Below are 18,486 nucleotides of genomic sequence, written 5' to 3'. Positions count from 1 at the left end.
TTAAATGAGCTATTCTTCTTAAGAGGGCAGGCTGTCCCAGGTTAAGGTGATAAGAGTATTACCAGCTCAGCTAACAGCACTTGCTCACAGCTACGTGAGCCTTAGTCCCAAAACATCTGTAAGAGGACTTTTTCGGTTTCATGAGAGCAAGAACATTTGTGAGTTTGCTCCATTTTTTGTTTTTCCTCCTATTGGTGAGTTCTACCTTAATTGACTCTGTGCCTTTCAGTGCGACGGGCATCCATGGGCCTGGGCAGTGGGGGGGTGGGGGGGGCAGAGATCCAGAGCACGTTTAGGACAGCCTCTGCCCTCAAGTAGAGGACGATCAGATACAGCCATTTGTCCCACTGTGCAGTTATTAGGACATGAAATGGCTTGGATGCTGTTAGTGCCTCAGGTGCACGGCTCACTTTAGCCAGCCTCCCTTGTTCCAAACTTGATCACGTGGAGTGAGCCCTGGGGTCTGGGAGAAAGCTGTTAGGTGCGTTTTGAGAACTTGCCTGAAGTGTTGCCTTTTATTTTGTTTATGATAGTAGGGACTTGTTCATTTTATCTTGATGTTACTTGTAGTTTGAAGATTTGTCCAGACGTGTGGATTTGTTTTTGTGGGCTTTGATCAGCCTATTTGTTATTTTTCAGTTTCAATTACAAAAGGTACCTAAACCATTCTTAAAAGCACTATTATTGAAATTGCTGGATGGGGGAGGGGATAAAATGAATATTCTACCCAATTCAAGTGGAAGGAGTTAATTTTTAAAGTTTTTTTTGCACCTCACATATTTATCTTTTTGTGTTTATGAGAACATTTAAGTTCGTCTCTCTTAGTGAATTTCAAGTATCCAATACAGTGTCACCAGCTATGATCACCATGCTGTAAATTAGATCCTCACGCCTTATTCATCTTGCCAGCTGCAAGTTTGAACCCTTTTACCAACCTCTTCCTATTTCCTCCACTCTTCTCCTTTGAATTTGACTGTGGTTTTTGTTTTGTTTTGTTTTGAGGTTTATTTATTTTCAGAGGTGGGGAGGGAGAGGGAGGAAGAGAGAGACAGGGAGTGAGGGAGGGAGAGAGGGACAAAATCCCCAAGCAGGCTCAGCGCTGTCAGCCCAGAACTGCGATTCAAGGCTCAAACTCAACCCATGAGACCATGACCTGCGTCAAAATCAACAGTCAGACGTTTAACCGACTGAGCCACCCAGGCACCCCTGTTTTGTTTGGATTCCACGTATAAGTGATACCATGCAGCATTTGTCTTTCTCGCTGGCTTATTTCATTTAGTACAATGCCCTCAAGGTCCATCCTTGTCACACCTGGCAGGGTTCCTTCTTCTCTCGTGGCTGAGTAATAGATACACCGCATCTTTATCCATTCATCCCTTGATGGACACTTAGGTTGTTTCCATGTCTTGGCTATTGTGAATAATGAAAACTCTTTAAAATATAACTCACAATTTCCTAGGAAAGCAATTCCATTATTACAAAATAGAGGCGCCTGGGTGGCTCAGTCGGTTGAGCCTCTGACTCTTGATTTCAGCTCAGGTCATAATCTCACAGTTGTGAGATTGAGCCCCTGCATAGGGCTCTGCACTGAGCATGGAGCCTGCTTGGGATTCTCTCTGCCTTTTCCCCGCTTACTCTCTCTCTAAATAAGTAAACATAAGAAAGAAAGAAAGAAAGAAAGAAAGAAAGAAAGAAAGAAAGAGAGAGAGAGAGAGAGAGAGAGAGAGAGAGAGAGAGAGGGAGGGAGGGAGGGAGGGAGAAAGAAAGAAAGAAAGAAAAGAAAATAGGCTTTATAGGCTAGTGTAGGGAAAGAACTAAAACTTGAAGGGGGATGGACACAGAAAGAAAGAAAGAAAGAAAGAAAGAAAGAAAGAAAGAAAGAAAGAAAGAAAGAAAGAAAGAAAGAAAAAGAGAGAAAGAGAGAGAGAAAATAGGCTTTATAGGCTAGTGTAGGGAAAGAACTAAAACTTGAAGGGGAATCGACACAGAACTGTGTTCCTAGTCTGCATTCTATGTAATTCTACTTCTGCTAGTATTCCTGGTCCCCTGAACCAAAGAAGTTTAGAAACTGCTACGTTCAATATACTTTGCCCTTTTGTTGTTTTAAATGTATATTGGTATATTTAAGACTCAGCAGATGTCCTTCAGTAGAGAAATCTGTATGGTTTTGTTTTAAGCCAGCTCTCTCTGTGCATTTATCTGGTTACAGGAATAGTTTGAGAAATACCAGGATCGTATTTTAGCAATTCTTCATTCTCTTTTACCTCTCCTGAATAAATAGCACAAATTCAAGTCCCAACAGTCTCCTGACCTACCTTACACAGTTTTTTTAATTTTTTTAATATTTATTTTTGAGGGAGAGAGAGAGAGACAGACAGAGCATGATCAGGAGAGGGGCAGAGAGAGAGGGAGACACAGAATCCAAAGCAGGCTCCAGGCCTCAGGTGTCAGCACAGAGCCCTACGTAGGGTTCAAACCCATGAACTGAGAGATCATGATCTGAGCTGAAGTTGGGTGGCCAACCAACTGCGCCACCCAGGCGCACTTAAAACCTTACACAACTTTTGTTGAACACATCTTCTGTGCTGGTCATTGTGAGAGGTAGAAAATAAGTGGTCATTGTGGCCCTGACTGAATACTGGCGGACTCAGCCTTTGACCACAAAACAGCACAAAGCCATGTAGAAAAGTGCCTTGGGCAGCAGCAGAAGCATCCAAACAGCTCCGAAGTCCAGAGTTTTGGTTGCCTGGAAATGTTGATAAAAAGCCAACAAAGTATGGAAGTATGCACATGGGCAGAGAAAGAAGGCAAGGAGGAGAGATACATATAGTGCCATGAAGTAGAATTAATAGTAATATTGGAATGGAGACAAGGAGGACAACTGGCAAAGAAGAGGGCAGCTTCTGGTTGGGCGGGAGCAGACAGCAACTGCACATGTGTCGTCATGTCTCCAGCCAGCTCGCAGACCATAGGAATCACAGGCATCAGCATGCCACGCATAAGGCCGTCCGTTGAGATAGTTCAGTGTTTTCATAGCGCGCCATGGCCTCCTAATGCAGGGATCACAGACTCATATGGCTTTGGGGACTGTGCAAGAAAGCTACTGGAGCAGACCATGTGGAGGAAAAATCGGAGTGGTGGGGACCATTGTAGAGTGTGTGTTTTCATACAGAAAACATGGGTTCTGCTTTGCCACACACTGTGATTCTTCAAGGGGAGCCAGAAACAATGGTGTTTCTGAAATTATCTGATTTTTAAGCTTTGGCTCCAGTTTTTTTATTTTGTTTGATAAACATGGGGGATGCTGGGTGAGAATGTGTGAACTCTCTTACATTTACCAACAGGATTAGATTGGTATAAGAAATTTGGTGGTATCTAGTAAAGTTGTAGATGTACAAAGATGACCCATCAATTGCATCTGTCCTTAATGCTATAGAGACCCTCACACACCATGCTCACAGAGACTTGTAGGATGAGTATCTTGGCATTGTTTCAAACAGTCCCCCAGGTAAGCAAGCCGCAAATAGAAAAGTGCATATGAAATGATCTCTGTGAATTTTATCAACAACATTAGAACAACATCCATGTACTGTTCATGCTCATATGGATCTATAGTAAAGGTATAACACACAGTTACCAAGGAGACGCATCACCTGCAGGATAGATGTTACCTACAGGAAATGGGGGTGGGGAAGCCAGGTGTACTGGGAAGGCATTGAAGATTTTAAGCAAAGAAGAGATACGACATGTCTTTTTTAAAGAGGTCACTCTGACCACAGTGGACAATGTATTGTAGGGGAACAAGAGGGGAAACATGGAAAGCAAGTAGGAGGTATTAAAGTGAGACAGAGGTAGCTTGAATTCCAAACAGTGTAAGTGTACCTCTAAGCCTGGGTTTCTCATCCTCGGCACTGTGGGCATTTGGGGCTGGACGATTCTTTGATGTAAGCACTGTCCTGTGCACTGTAGTCAGCATAGCAGCATCCCTGGCCTCCACCCAAGCACCCCTCACCCCCTGAGTTGTGACAACCAAAAACGTTACCAAAAGTCTCAGTTGAGAACCATTAGTCTAAGCAGTGTATTGTGAGGTTCTGAGTATAAATTTCCAATCCATGTATAACAGGAGACCAGACCGAGCCTGAGTTAGTTGGGAGATTGTGTGCAGGGGGTGACATTTTAGATGGTCACCGCAAGCAGGGGGAACACATGCACACGTCCCAGACATGCTAATCTGTACTGGTTCAGGACGTAAAACCAACCTTGTCCTGAATCTTCTATTCCACTCTCGCTTATTCCCTGCTCTGGCTTCTCCTTGACTTCTGAGATTCTTGCAAGAGGGCTATTCATCCGCTCTTCACTTCCGTCATTTTAGTTCGAGCAACAGCTCTCTTGCTCACACCAGGGTCCCCGGGGACTTCCTCATTCCAAATCTGGTGGAATCTTTCCAGTCATTACGTTTCCATTGACTTCCCTCCCCAAGTTGTTTCCTACTCTTAAAATTTTATTTCCTCTTACATAATCAAAAATGTAAGTCACACTTCATGTATAGAAATGTTAAGCTCTCCATGACTGTAATCCAGAAATGTGTGCCTCTCCTGTACCATAGAATATTGCACAACCACTAAAACTCTCTTTTCCTGTGGGGCACCTGGGTGGCTCAGTCAGTTAAGCGTATGACTCTTGGTTTCAACTCAGGTCATGATCTCATGGTTGGTGAGTTCGAGATCCACATCAGGCTCCATGCTCCAAGTGTGGAGCCTGCTTGGGATTCTCTCTCTCTCTGCCTGCCCTGCACCCACACTCTCTCTCAAAATACATAAAAATAAACTTTAAAAAAGAAAAACCTCTTTTCCAGAAATGGATCATGTGTATAAGGAAACGTTACAGTGTGGATTAAGAAAACCAGGTTGCAGGGGCACCTGGGTGGCTCAGTCGGTTAAGGGTCTGACTTCAGCTCAGGTCATGATCTCGTGATTGTGAGTTCAAGCCCCGCGTTGGGCTCTGTGCTGACAGCTTGGAGCCTGGAGCCTGCTTCGGATTCTGTGTCTCCTTCTCTCTCTACTCCACCCCCACTTGTGCTCTGTATCTCTCTGTCTCTCAAAAATAAATAAATGTAAAAAATAAAAATTTAAAAAAAACCAGGTTGAAGATTTTTGCACCCACAGTAACACTATCAGTTTATTCTCTATAGTTCAGAGTCTGTTTGTGGTTTGCCTCCCACCTTTTTTTCCCCTTTGTTCATTTGTTTTGCCTCTTAAATTCCACATGCGAGTGAAATCATATGCTGTTTGTCTGTCTCCAACTGACTTATTTCCTTTAGCATTATACTCTCTACCTCCATTCGTGTCATTGCAAATGGCAAGATTTCATTCTTTTTTACGGCTGAGTAATATTCCACTGTATACATACACACCACATTTTTTTTTTTTAAATTTCAGAGAAAGAGAGGGAGAGCACATGCACGCAAGCAGGGGAGGGGGAGAGGGAGAGAGAGAATCTCAAGAAGGCTCCATGCTAGTGTGGAGCCCAACCTGGGGATCATGACCGGAGCTGAAATCCAGTCAGACACTTAACCGAGTGAGTCACCCAGGTGCCCCATCCGCACCTTTTTTATCCATTCAACTGACAGTGGACACTCGGGCTGTTTCTGTAATTTGGCTATCGTAGATAATGCTACTGTAAACATCGGGGTGCACATATCCCTTTGAATTAGTGTTTTTATATTCGTTGTGTAAATACCTAGTAGTGCCATTACTGGATCGTAGGGTAGTTCTATTCTGAACTTTGTGAGGAGCCTCCATACTGTTTTCCACAGTGGCTGCACCAGTTTGCACTCTCACCAACAGTGCAAGAGGGTTCCCGTTTCTCCGCATCCTCGCCAACAGCTGTTGTTTCTTGTGTTGTTGATTTTGGCCATTCTGACAGGTGTGAGGGGCTACATCATTGTAGTTTTGATTCGTATTTCCCGGACGGATCAGTGAGTATTTACTAAATTAAAACAAACTTACAATAAAATACAGGACAATAATACATAGTACGAGAGGCGCCACAGTGAGATAGATGTTTGAGGATTTCATTTTTAAATAGCGAGGGAGTATGCCATAGGAGAAGGGTGGAGTCGGGGGTGGGGCCAAAGTCTTTGGAGCCAAATGGCCCCTGGTTTCAATTATGGGTCTGGCAGGAAGTGCACTGAAATGTTAGCAGGCATTTCCTGACAGGCAGCATGTTAGTTTTCTAATCAGTCAGCGAGGAGGGAGGTGTACGGAAACACTGGCTTCTCCACTTTCCCTCCATTCTCTTCCCTCTGTGCGCAGTTTTCACGGATGCTCTCATCTGTACCCTTTGCACCAAGGACTCCCAAAGCTGCCTCTCCAACCCTTCCAGTCCTGTTTCAGATTGACTTAAGACACTCGTACCTAATGATGTTTGGATATGTCCACTTAGATGTCCCAGGACCATGTCTCAAAAATCAGCCTGTGCCCACACTGAGGCTGAACCATTCCTCTTTCCCTACAAGCATTTCTTTTTGCCTTCCCTATCCTGGTCATTGGCATTTGTCCTGTCACCCAAGTCAGAGGCATCCTACCCTTGCTTGCTCCTCCCTCCACATCCAGCCCAACCCAAGAGTTTTAGCTGATTCTGCCTCTGAGCCCATCCCACAGCTCTCTCCCTCCCCTCATTTTTGCTTGCTACCCACTAGAGCAGGTGATCCTCTAAATAGGATTCCTAGACAAATCTTACTGGTCTTTCTGCTTCTAGCCCTGTTCTGTCCAACGAGCACTTCACATGTGGCCAGTTTTAATTGAGATGTGTTGTGTCAAATACACTTCATTAATATTCTTACATTGACTACATGCTGAAATGATAATATTTTAGATGTATTGGATTAACTGAAACATATTTTTGAAATCTTCTTGGCCCGTTTTATTTTAGTTTTTTTTTAATGTGGCTAGTCGAAAATTTTAAATATCATACCTGGCTTGCATTCTCTCTAGTGAACCATGCTGCGTCTCACTGCCTCCACCACTTTGACTTGTTCTTTTCACCCGCTGCCACAATATCTTGCTGAAAAGCAAACTCCCTGAGCTAAAAAAAAAACCATTTGAAGTCCTTTAGGATACAGTGTAAGGTTAGTTTAGCACACACTGCCTTCCCTAAAGTCATTCAGTTTCAGAAACTTTTGACACACTGTTGTCCAAACAGAGTATCCAGCTAGGTTGAGCTGGTAGCTTGGCAGCTTTCAGCACCTAATCTAATGACTGTCATCTGTGCGGCACCCGTACCTTCAGATATTCAATAGCTGGGAGACAGTCGCTACACTGTGAATAGATTTAAGTATCAATTCTGCATTAGTGCTCAACAAAATTTTTTTTTAATTTTCTTAATGTTTGTTTATTTTTGAGCGATCTAGAGACAGAGCACGAGTGGGGGAGGGGCAGAGAGAGGGAGACACAGAGTCCGAAGCAGGCTCCAGGCGCTGAGCTGTCATCAGAGCCCCACATGGGGCTTGAAGTCACAAACCACAAGATCATGGCTTGAGCCGAAGTTGGACACTTAACCGACTGAGCCACCCATGCCCCTCCCCCCCGAACATGAAATTTTAATACAAACCCTTAAAGGACAACTACCTTCTTAGAGACTACTGTTGAAAATTCTCTGCTGAGCTCTGTACCTTGTCCTGTTGGACCATATGTTTGAGTGAGTGCTCTGAAGAGCGGGAAGTGGCTGTGAGGACCTGCCTCCACTGCAGGAGATGATGGTGGGCGAACCAAGTGGGAAGAGAAACCCTAGCATGTTGATCATGCCAGACAGATTAAATGAAAAGCTACAAAATCAGAGATTTTGATGCTTATGAGGTGATGTATCTTTGGGGGAAAAAACCATAGACAGGAGGATGTTGGGACAAAATGGCCAAACAAAAAATGGGTCCTGAAACAATAAATAAATTTAAAATTAAAACAGCTATATCCAGGGGCGCCCGGGTGGCTCAGTCAGTTATGTCCAACTTTGACTCGGGTCATGATGTTTCTCAGCTTGTGGGTTCAAGCCCCACGTCGGGCTCTGTGATGACAGCTCAGAGCCTGGAGACTGCTTCAGATTCTGTGTTTCCTTCTTTCTCTGCCTCTCCCCTGCACATACTCTGTCTCTCTCTCTTAAAAATAAACAAACATTGGGGTGCCTGGGTGGCTCAGTCGGCTAAGCATCCGACTTCAGCTCAGGTCATGATCTCACAGTCTATGAGTTCGAGCCCCACGTCAGGCTCTGTGCTGACAGCTCAGAGCCTGGAGCTTGCTTCAGATTCTGTGTCTCCCTCTCTCTCTGCCCCTCCCCTGCTCATGCTCTGTCTCTCTCTGTCTCAAAAATAAATTTAAAAACTTTAAGAAAATATTAAAAAATAATAATAATAATAAACAAACATTAAAAACATTAAAAGAAAACAGCTGCATCTGAACAGTATTTTGGCTATCTGGAATACGTCTTGTTTGTCCATCACGTGTGTCTAGGGTGGCTGAGGAACTAAGAGAACCGTAGCTGAGGACATTTACCAGTGGGGAGGTTGCTAGGTTGTGTTGTCATCGGTGTGATTTGATACATATAAAATGCTGTGACAGCCACCTAGACAGAACTAAAATTGTTTTCAGATAATGAAATACTACGTTTATTTTGGCTCTGATGTTGAACCACTGTTAAAGGTTTGATTTTTCTGTCACTGTGTTGCTTTCGCTTCCTTGGGTGACTGTAGCGTGTGTTTAGAGAAGGACAGCTTCTCCTTCCTCATGGTGTAGCAGCACTGCGTTTTTAGGGGGGACGCACTTGCCAGAAGTTTGCCACTCATTATCTCTTCCATAAGCTTGTGACCGGGGCTTCCATCAAGATGCCTCCTGCACAGCCCTTTTCCTCCAAGAGCACAACTGTAACCTCAGGAATATTAATCTGCAGTTTGCTCAGTCCCATTTCCACACTCCTCTCCCATCTTGTTTTGGAGGTGTGCCCAGAACCCTCCTGCTCCCGCCGCCCTCCTGACCTCTAAAATCAGGATAAACCCTCCATTTGCATTTTTCAGAATTCTTTGTGATTTCATGTGTGGTGTGATTGTATTCTTGCTTCCGAGGTTATTTGTATTGTCAGGCTTCACTGTTTTATGTTGAAGGAACGTGAGGCACCACCAGGTAAGTGCTGGGTTACATTTGTAGCAGGGATACTTCCCTGCTGTTCCTCACATCACATATACACAGGGGCGCCTGGGTGGCTCAGTCAGTTAAGTGTCCGACTCTTGATTTCAGCTCAGATCGTAATCTCAGGGTCATGAGATCAAGCCCCACATTGGGCTCTGCACTGAGTATGGGGCCTGCTTAGGATTGTCTCGCTCTCTCTGCTCCTCTCCTGCTCACTTTCTCCCTCTCAAATAAATAAATAAATAAATAAATATTTTTTTTAATGTTTAAAAATCATATATACAGAAAAGCGCCTTTAAGGCCAACCCTTCAAGCACACAAGACTCACTTCGTCTTAGGGTCCCTGGGAGTGGTGAGAGGGGACCTTTCCTCTACTTCTTCCCCTCTCCAAATAGGCAAGACTCTTCATTCCTCACTAGGGCTCCTCCTGGCCCTCCCTAGAACCAAAAACAAGTTTTACTTGAGCACAACCGACCATCCAGCAGAGGTTCTGTGCCTCAGTTTCCCAGTAAGTCCTAAGCTGGAAGCTTAAAAAAAAATCCACTTGTCCAGGTCATTCATACCCCAGACCACTTAGATCCGACCCTCTGGCTGGGACCCAGTCATCAGTATACTTTCATGCCGGTGTGTGGCCTTGGTTGAAAGCTGCTCAAAAGGTCTTTGTCACCTTCACGCCTCGCAAAGCTTGTTCCAACTTAAAGTTTGGGAGGATATGGCCATCAGGTTCCATGGTGAAGAGCATCGTATTGTTTGTCATGACCACCCGCTGACAGCTGTCATTTATTGATCAGTTATATGTCAGGCACTCTGTTGTGTCTCTATGTATGTTGTCTTTACATTTTTACTGCATCTTTATATATATTATATTTACTTTTTGTACTTTATTCTTTTTTACCATGTTTAATCTTAACTATGAAATGGGTCTTATTATTACCATTTCACAGAGAGCAAAAGGAAGTGTTACAAAGGACAGATGATGTTGTCAGTATCACACAACCAGTAAATGAGGGGGAACATGATAATATGGATCACATGTTAGATCAAGAACAAAGAAAGAAAAAAACTATTAAAAAAATAGTTTGTGCACGAATTAGTTACACCAACAGTTTACCATTTGTGCCTAATTACAATATATCACAATAATGATTTTGATTATAAATACTGTTAGATAACATTAACTTGGGCACATTTCTTTTGATGATAGCACAGTTCAAATCTTTAATGAATAGCTAATAATCACAGCTAATATTTTACTGAGTATTTACTATACACTAGGCATCAGAGTAAGTACTTGATGTGTATTTAATTTAACCTTATTAAAAACAAAACTGAGAGGCACCTGGGTGGCACAGTCGGTTGAGCATCCTACTCTTGATTTCAGCTCAGGTCATGATCTCCTGGTTCGTGGGTTCGAGCCTCGCATTGGGCTTTCTGCTGACAGCATGGAACCTGCTCAGGATTCTCTCTCTCTCTCTCTCTCTCTCTTTCTCTCTCTCTCTCTCTCTCTCTTTCTCTCTCTCTCTCTCTGCCCCCCCCAAAATAAAGAAATAAACTTAAAAAAAAAACAACTGAGATCTGTACTATGATTTTCCCAGTTTTGAGATATTTGACATATGTAACATCGTATAAGTTTAAAGTATATAATGTAATGATTTTATATATGTGTGTGTCAAAATGCTCATCATAATAAGTTTAGTTAACATTCATCAGCACACAGTTACAATTTTGTTTTCTTGTGATGAGAGCTTTTAAATTTTTTTTAAACATTTATTTATTATTGAGAGACAGTGAGAGAGAAAGCATGAGCATGGGAGGGGCAGAGAGAGGAGGAGACATAGATTCCGAAGCAGGCTCCAGGCTCTGAGCCGTCAGCACAGAGCCTGACGTGGGGCTAGAACCCACAAACCGCGAGACCATGGCCTGAGCCGAAATGGGATGCTTAACCAACTGAGCCACCCAGGCGCCCCGTGATGAGAGCTCTTAAGGTCTACTCTCTTAGCTATTTTCACATACACAACACACAGTATTATTACTAGAGTAGAGGGAACTGGGGTTAGGAGAAGTTAAGTAGCTTACCTGGTAAATGGCACATGGAGATCTTGAGCCCAGGTCTGTGGGACTCGAGCCGTATTGTTTAATGTGCTGTAAGTGAACACAGTGCTTCAGTATGCTCAGCCTTCGCATTTATTACTAACGTGCACTGGTTATCTATTCAAACCTTGTAATGTGGCTTGGGAGATGGGTATAATTATTTTAAAACTCTATGCTATTAATAGTTTTCATTTTGAATATATATAATGATAACCTTAAGAAATCTCACTCCTATATAAGAACAACTCCTATTTATTTATTTTCTCATTTCAATCACATAAAACCAACCTGTCTAACTAGATTAAAAAACAATAATTTCCAGAATCATCTTAGTTCTTGTATTGTGTGTTTCATTAGGGAATGGTAGAATGTGTATATATTTAAAATAATCATTTTGTGTTAAAAATTGACCCCACACATGCACATTGAAAGTCTTGATTAATAATAAATATTTTTAGGAAATGTTTGAGGTAGGAGGCATTCAGTTCAGAAGATTATCTATTAAATAACAAAACCTGAACCTAGAGGGCCGTCAAATACCAGCATATTAATAGAACAAAGAAGGAACTGGCATGTGTGATTCCAATTTACGGTGATGGAAGAAAAAGCCACCTTGTCCCAGCCCTACTTCAGTCATACAGGATTGTAAGGGACCTTCTAGAAAGACTCTTGGCTCATCTTTGTCCAACTCCTCTTCCAGGGGCTACAGCCAGTGGAGAACCCAGACGCTTAGGGTTTGGAAAACCTGGATTCCTCTTGTATCTCTGTTAACTCTCTAATACATTGCTATTCTGTGAGTTTTCCAACATTCCTCAAATAGATGTGGCAGAATCAGGAATAACTTAGTAACACTTCAGTGATGCCTGTCTTTCATAGTGTTAGTTTGTAGACTAAATAACATAGGGTATGTGCATAGTTTAAAGCCAGCAAATGCCACTTACTTGATATCTAGTGATAAGTCCACAATAATGCAGAATTCTTCTTGGTAATCATCTATGCAATCTGTACAACCTTTCAAACATCAGTTGAAAAGAAAGCTGGTTTATTGTGTCAGCAAAGTCCCATATGGAACCATTTAGAAATTTAGAAGTAAGTTGTATCTAATTTATCTTCCAAAGTAGTAACTCACTTCCAGGTTGATTTTTTTTTTTTTTTTTTTTTTTTTTTTTTTTTTGGCAGCTTAAAACTCATTTTCAAGTCACTAAAACTCTCATGAAATAAAAGGTTTGCTGTTTGAAGGCATTTGTGCTCCCGTTACTCTTGGGGACATGTCCCCTGTGCTAATTGAATCAAGTTCCTTCTGCTTTATGATCCAATGGAGGGGTTGTAAACGTAAGCCCCTTCAAGGATCAAATGTCAGGGTGTCATGTCATGGGAGGTGTTGGTTTCGGGGAACAGGGGGGTGCATGCCCTACCCACAAGCAGTCAGATTTCTTTGAAACATTGAATACCATTAGCGAGACAGAACACATCTTCTAGCTAAATTGCACTGAAGGCCCACCAATTCACAGACCTTCAGCTCCTAAGCATCTTATGGTAATTAATCCTACCCCCCAAAATGGAAATATATTCCACTTCATACTTGTTAATAAATGGACTACATGTAAAGATTTGAATATATCAGGAAGTTCACAGAGTCCATGATAGTAAATAGGACTCAAATTTTAAATTGTTTTAGTAACAAACAACCGAAGAACTATTTTCTGCCTAGATTTTGATGTTCTTATATTTATCCTAGAATTCATGAGTTTGATAAAATGTCACCCTAGCATTTGTATGTCTTAGTTTTACTGCCTTGCACATAAGAAGTGTTGAAATTAGGTGGGTCACAGCAAATACTTAGGATTTTGTACTACATGGTATTATGAAATCTGTAGCTTTAATTTATGGGCACTATTAACACTGTGCATTTTGAAAAGTACTTTATGCCGGTCATGTTCCCCTTGAGTAATTCCAGGTAGTTCCTTAGAGATTCCAAGGGGGAAAGGGCTATGGTTCAAGTCTCATAGTAGCCTAGGCAGTTAATACATCAATAAAAGAGCATAACATTGTGGCCACCCTAAACCACACCTCTGCCCCGTGCCAGACACAGTACAGGCCCTTGGCATGCATTAGATCTCAATTTACTCCTGACACTGCTTCTGTGAGGTATTCTTGCTGTTTCACCCACTGCAGATATGGAGCCTCGGAGATTCTCATGTGAATGGTATCAGACCTTTCCCCTTCTAAATCCTATGCTGGAAACATCTGTTACCACCCCCAACCCCAGAATTGTCAGTTGGGTCATCAGTAAAGTGATTAGAGCAATTGAATGGACCTGGCTAACCTTGTAATGTGTTCCCCTATATCACGTTGCTCAAGGAGGGAAGGGTTCAAGTCCTTCAGATTCCCTGTAGAGAGGGTATGTGCCCCCATCGACCAATCTGCCTGGATATCAGACACGAATGTCAGTGTATGCTGTGTAGAGAAGCAAGTTGTACTCAAATCGTAAACCACAAAAGTGCGTAAACCTTTTAAGCCTGCCCATTATGGGAAAACATTAACATATGTTGATATGGAGGCAAGCTTGGTAAATGAAGGATCGGTATGTTTTCTTTCAAAAATTAAACTTCAGATTTTTCTGCACACTCTCCACTCCGGCTCTACCCGTGCTTCCCCAGCTCAAATGTGGCTCCTTCTGTGGAATCTTCCTCTGGCTCTCTGGGTGGAGGTGGGCACACACTCCTGCATGTAGCCCTTGGGAGAGTTGGTCACATCGGCTTCTTCCCATGCACCTCTCTGCCACTAAACTGCAAGTTCCTTGGACGTAGGGCTGCCGACTCAGGTTGACACCCTCACGTTGCTAAGCACTGAGCCCACCTGTGTCTGACGGCAGATGCTGTCTCATGTCTGACAAGTGAATGAATGAATAAAACCCATACAGGTGCCTGACCTCAGCACCATTGGTCCTTCCTAGCATCTAGTTCTTGACAGGTCAGGAGGTCAAGTTCTGTTGGTGACCTTGCAAAAGTTCATCTGCGTTATGGAAATTAGTACCCTTACTTTGACAGTTTGCAGGGGAAGGAAAAGGTGAACCACCAACCAGACCCCTTCGTTAATAGCAAGAAAACTGGTTCCAGGTAAGTGTGCCTTTCCCCTGTATGTTTTGGCAACTTTTTTCATAGTTTCCAAAGTCGAATCTGGAATCCTCTCCTTAAGAGTCCCTGGTTCTTAGGAAACAAAAGTATCAAAGAAAAGTTCTCTTTCCTCAATAGTCTCACCTCCAGTTGACCGTTCAGAGAACAAAAACTGGTACTATCTCACAGAGCTTGAAAGATGGCAAAAACCCTATATTTAGTAATGTCTAACCGAAGTTTGTCTTAATAGTTTAGGTAATGTCCTAGAATTTATTATTGGATTTATTCCACATCGTTCTCATTTGAAAAACTAGTAACTCAGCTTAAAAACTGCAGGACTAGGGTGCCCCAGTGGCTCAGTTGGTTGAACGTCCAGCTCTTGACTTCGGCTCAGGTCATGATCGCGATTCATGAGTTCAAGCCCTTGCATCAGGCTCCACGCTGACAAGCATGCAGTTTGCTTGGGATTCTGCCTCCCTCCTCTCTCTCTCTCTCTGCCCCTCTCACGCACATGCGCTTGCTCACTCGCTCTCTATCTCTCTCTGTCTCTCTCTCTCTCAGAATAAGTAAACTTAAGAAAACAACAGGCAGGACTGCATCTTTTTTTGAAGACATTCTGGTGCAACCTATTGGACTTTTAACCTTGCTTGAATGCTAACCTTGCTTAGTAAAAGCAGTTTGTTTCCACTGCCTGTTAATGGAAAATCTTTTCACATTCCTCAGTAGACAACTACTCTAAATGTACCTGAGTCATATCTTTATTTTCTAGAGAGGAAAATAGGAAACATACCAGTGCTGCCCCCCACCCCATCAGCTAACAGCAGTTTTATCGGGCAGCTCCCAGTGGACCTGCTAACACTCCTCTCTGGCCTGTTGTACTTTTTTTTTACCCTTCAGATGTATCAAGTCCTTTCTCTCTCTTTTTTTTTTTTTTTTTTTTTTTTTTTTACATTTATGAACAATGCTTAATGTTATAAAAGCTACTTGGATGGTTTTGACATCAGAGTTACAAAACACATTTTAAAGGGACAGCAATAATCGAAGTGAATGTTTGTAATAGTGAGATAACGGGGCAGAGCCATCATTCCTTCACTCCTGCCCCATTTCTCCTAAGCACATACGTTTAGGGTGCTCCTCAGCGGTAGTGTATATAAAGGATGGTCTCCAGAATGAGATTGGCAGCTTTAATTTGTTTGATGTGTGCAATCATAGTCCGTGTTAAATTCAAAATGCTTGTCCAATCAAGGATTCAATATAGAAAAGAGGCAGTAACAAGCATGCTGCATGCTGTAATAAAGAAATCTGTTGATTGAAAACAGTTTGTATATTTTGGAAATGATAGGGAATGTAATTGGTAAGAAAGAAAAGGATAGAGCTTCATAAATAATGGGAAATAGAGCATATTTTTTACTGATAACACTAACTCAATTTAATAACATTTTGGTGTGGAATCTTTGTACACCAGAAAATAAGAAAGATGGGTCCTTTCTTGTTACTCTACATGTCATGATTAATGGGATGACCTTTTTTTTAATTTTTGTTTTCACAGAGAGCAGCTTTCACGGGTTGAATCTTAGGCGACAGTGGGTGATGGGCTCTGTTCTTTGAGAACTTTCAGAGAACATCTTCCCTTTGTGTCCTCATCTGAAAAGACTAGCTGTATATTTCACTTTTTTTTAGTTACAAAGTGCTACATGAATGTATTTTTGTAGTAAAAGAGTTCAGCAACAGAGAAGTGTTCAGGGCAAAAGCATAATGGTCCTCCAGCCCCTGCTTCACTCCTCCCTGAGGCTACCCTGGTTTGGTGGGCTTCCTTCCAGCAGTTTTAGACATGTGTATCTGGATAGAGATTCACATGCAAATCACCTGAGGGGCTATAGTATTAAGAAACTAGATTTTGAGGGGCGCCTGGGTGGCTCGATCGGTTAAACGTCCGACTTCGGCTCAGGTCACGATCTCGCGGTCCGTGAGTTTGAGCCCCACATCGGGCTCTGTGCTGACAGCTCAGAGCCTGGAGCCTGCTTCGGATTCTGTGTCTCCTTCTCTCTCTTCCCCGCCTCCACTTGTGCTCTGTTTGTTCTCTCTCTCTCCCACTCTCTCTATCTCTCTCTGTCTCAAAAATAAGTTTAAAAACATTTAAAAAATTAAAAAAAAAGAAACTGGATCATGTCATTCTAAAGCCCACTTTCTGTACAGATATAAAAGTATACATAGATACAAAGTCACACCCTGGAGGGCTGATAATAGCAGCTTTGTGCCAGAAACATGTGGACACCAGCAGTTGTATCTCGGGTGTGTTAAGAAAGACCCACTTCAGCAAGCTCCACCCGAAGGCACAAGGCTCCCTCTGGGGCTCTTCCACTCAGTTGGCCAGTTTCCTGCATTTCTGTCTAAAGAATAAATTCTTCAACAACCGCAACTTTCCCTCAGGTAAATACCCTTGAGAGTACCTTTACCTGTCTCCTCTGACATTTACCTTTTCTCCTTTTTTTTAGTTCCTTTCCCCATTAGTTTAAAATCCTGCATTTAGGGGCATCTCACTGGCTCTTGATCTCTAGGTCATGAGTTCGAGCCCCATGTCAGGTATAGTTTACTTAAAAAAAAATAAAGTTCTACATTTAGACTTGCACTACTAATCTCATTTTATACAAAAATCGAGCTATTCAGAAAGTTCTGACTATAAATTTTCACTATGCCAAATTGGTGGGTGTTCAAAAGGATAGAATACTATCTGACTCATAGAAGAGACTTAGAATATAAGTTATTGATATATGCTATTGCATCACCATTTTAAAAATTGGTAAACAATCTTTCATTACCTTTCCATTAACCATCATGTTGAGGTAGCCAGAATACCCAATTCCTTGCATCCATTCTAAATAAACTGGACTTTACTACATAAAGAATGAAATTACTAACCAACATTAAAGTGCCACATTTAGCTCATATTATCAAATTAAGTGTTTGCTATAAGCAGAATCCATTTTCTTGGTAAGCTCTGTTTGGGATTTTATTTCTCCCTTGCCAAACATCTAGCAATGTATCCATTTTCTGAATATATTTCTTAAGTTTTTATTTATTTAATCTCTACCCGCATTGTAGGGCTCAAACTCATGACCCCAAAATCAAGAGTCACATGCTTCTCTGACTGAGCCAGCCAGGCACCCCTGTAGCACTTTGATTCCAAGTTCACCAAACTTGCCCCTCTGTCCCAGTTCATCAAACATGTAGTAAACATGTTCTCTCTGCCAGGCCTTCCTTGTTCTAAGAAACAAACACATAGTGTCCTCATTCTCTGAGAATCCATAATCTAATGACGGAGAGGGAGCCTGTGTCCGAGAGGGGTTCTTAATTCTGCCGGAGTGGCGGAATGATTTCTGTTCTGCTTGTTGTGAAACCTTTCCGTGATGAAGAAAGCAAGGCTAGAACATTCTCCAGTCAGGAATGAGAAAACAAGCAGCCACCTGCACCCCAAGCAAGATTCTAATGACACAGTTCACCCCTGCAGGAAGAAGGTGAACCAAAATGCCCTTCTAGTCTACACCGGAAACAGGACTTTCTGAACTTGTTTTGATTTCAGACTCCAGCATTAGGTTTTTTGTTTTGTTTTGTTTACCAAATTCTCATACTTGTATATTTAATCATCCGTATATAGGTAATTTGAAAGCGCACCAATGTATTCTTCCTGTATAACATGTCCTGTGGAACATATACAAAAGGTCAGTTCTTAAGTGGATAAGGGTGAGAAACATTATTTTTAAAGTATTTATATATGTTACCTTTAATCCAGGCTTTTTTCCCAAGAATCTTGTAAAAAACCATTTGAAGGGGCTCCTGGGTGGCTCATTCGGTGAACCGTCCAATTCTTGATTTTGGCTCAGGTCATGATCTCATGGTTTGTGAGTTCGAGCCCCATGTCGGGCTCTGTACTGACAGAGCGGAGCCTGCTTGGGATTGTCTCTCCTTCTGTCTCTCTGCCCCTCCCTGCCCACGTGCCCGCTCGCTCTCTGTCTCTCTCTCTCTCTCTCTCTCTCTCTCTCTCTCTCTCATAATAAATAAACATTTGAGAGGTTTAGTTCAAACTAGTTTAACTTAGCTAACGC

The 18,486-nt window shown here is 42.3% G+C and overlaps 1 protein-coding gene across 2 annotated transcripts in view; it reads left to right on the top strand.

Moving 5' to 3' along the window:
• Positions 1 to 18,486, top strand: part of POLA1 (DNA polymerase alpha 1, catalytic subunit) — a 300,188-nt gene that overhangs the window by 258,411 nt on the left and 23,291 nt on the right. The window lies entirely within an intron of this gene.

This window comes from Panthera pardus, unplaced genomic scaffold, assembly GCF_024362965.1.
Source record: "Panthera pardus isolate Hobbes unplaced genomic scaffold, ASM2436296v1 HiC_scaffold_27, whole genome shotgun sequence".
NCBI classification, from domain to species: domain Eukaryota; kingdom Metazoa; phylum Chordata; class Mammalia; order Carnivora; family Felidae; genus Panthera; species Panthera pardus.
Note: the sequence above shows the minus strand (reverse complement) of the source record. Positions and strands in the feature narration are given on the sequence as shown.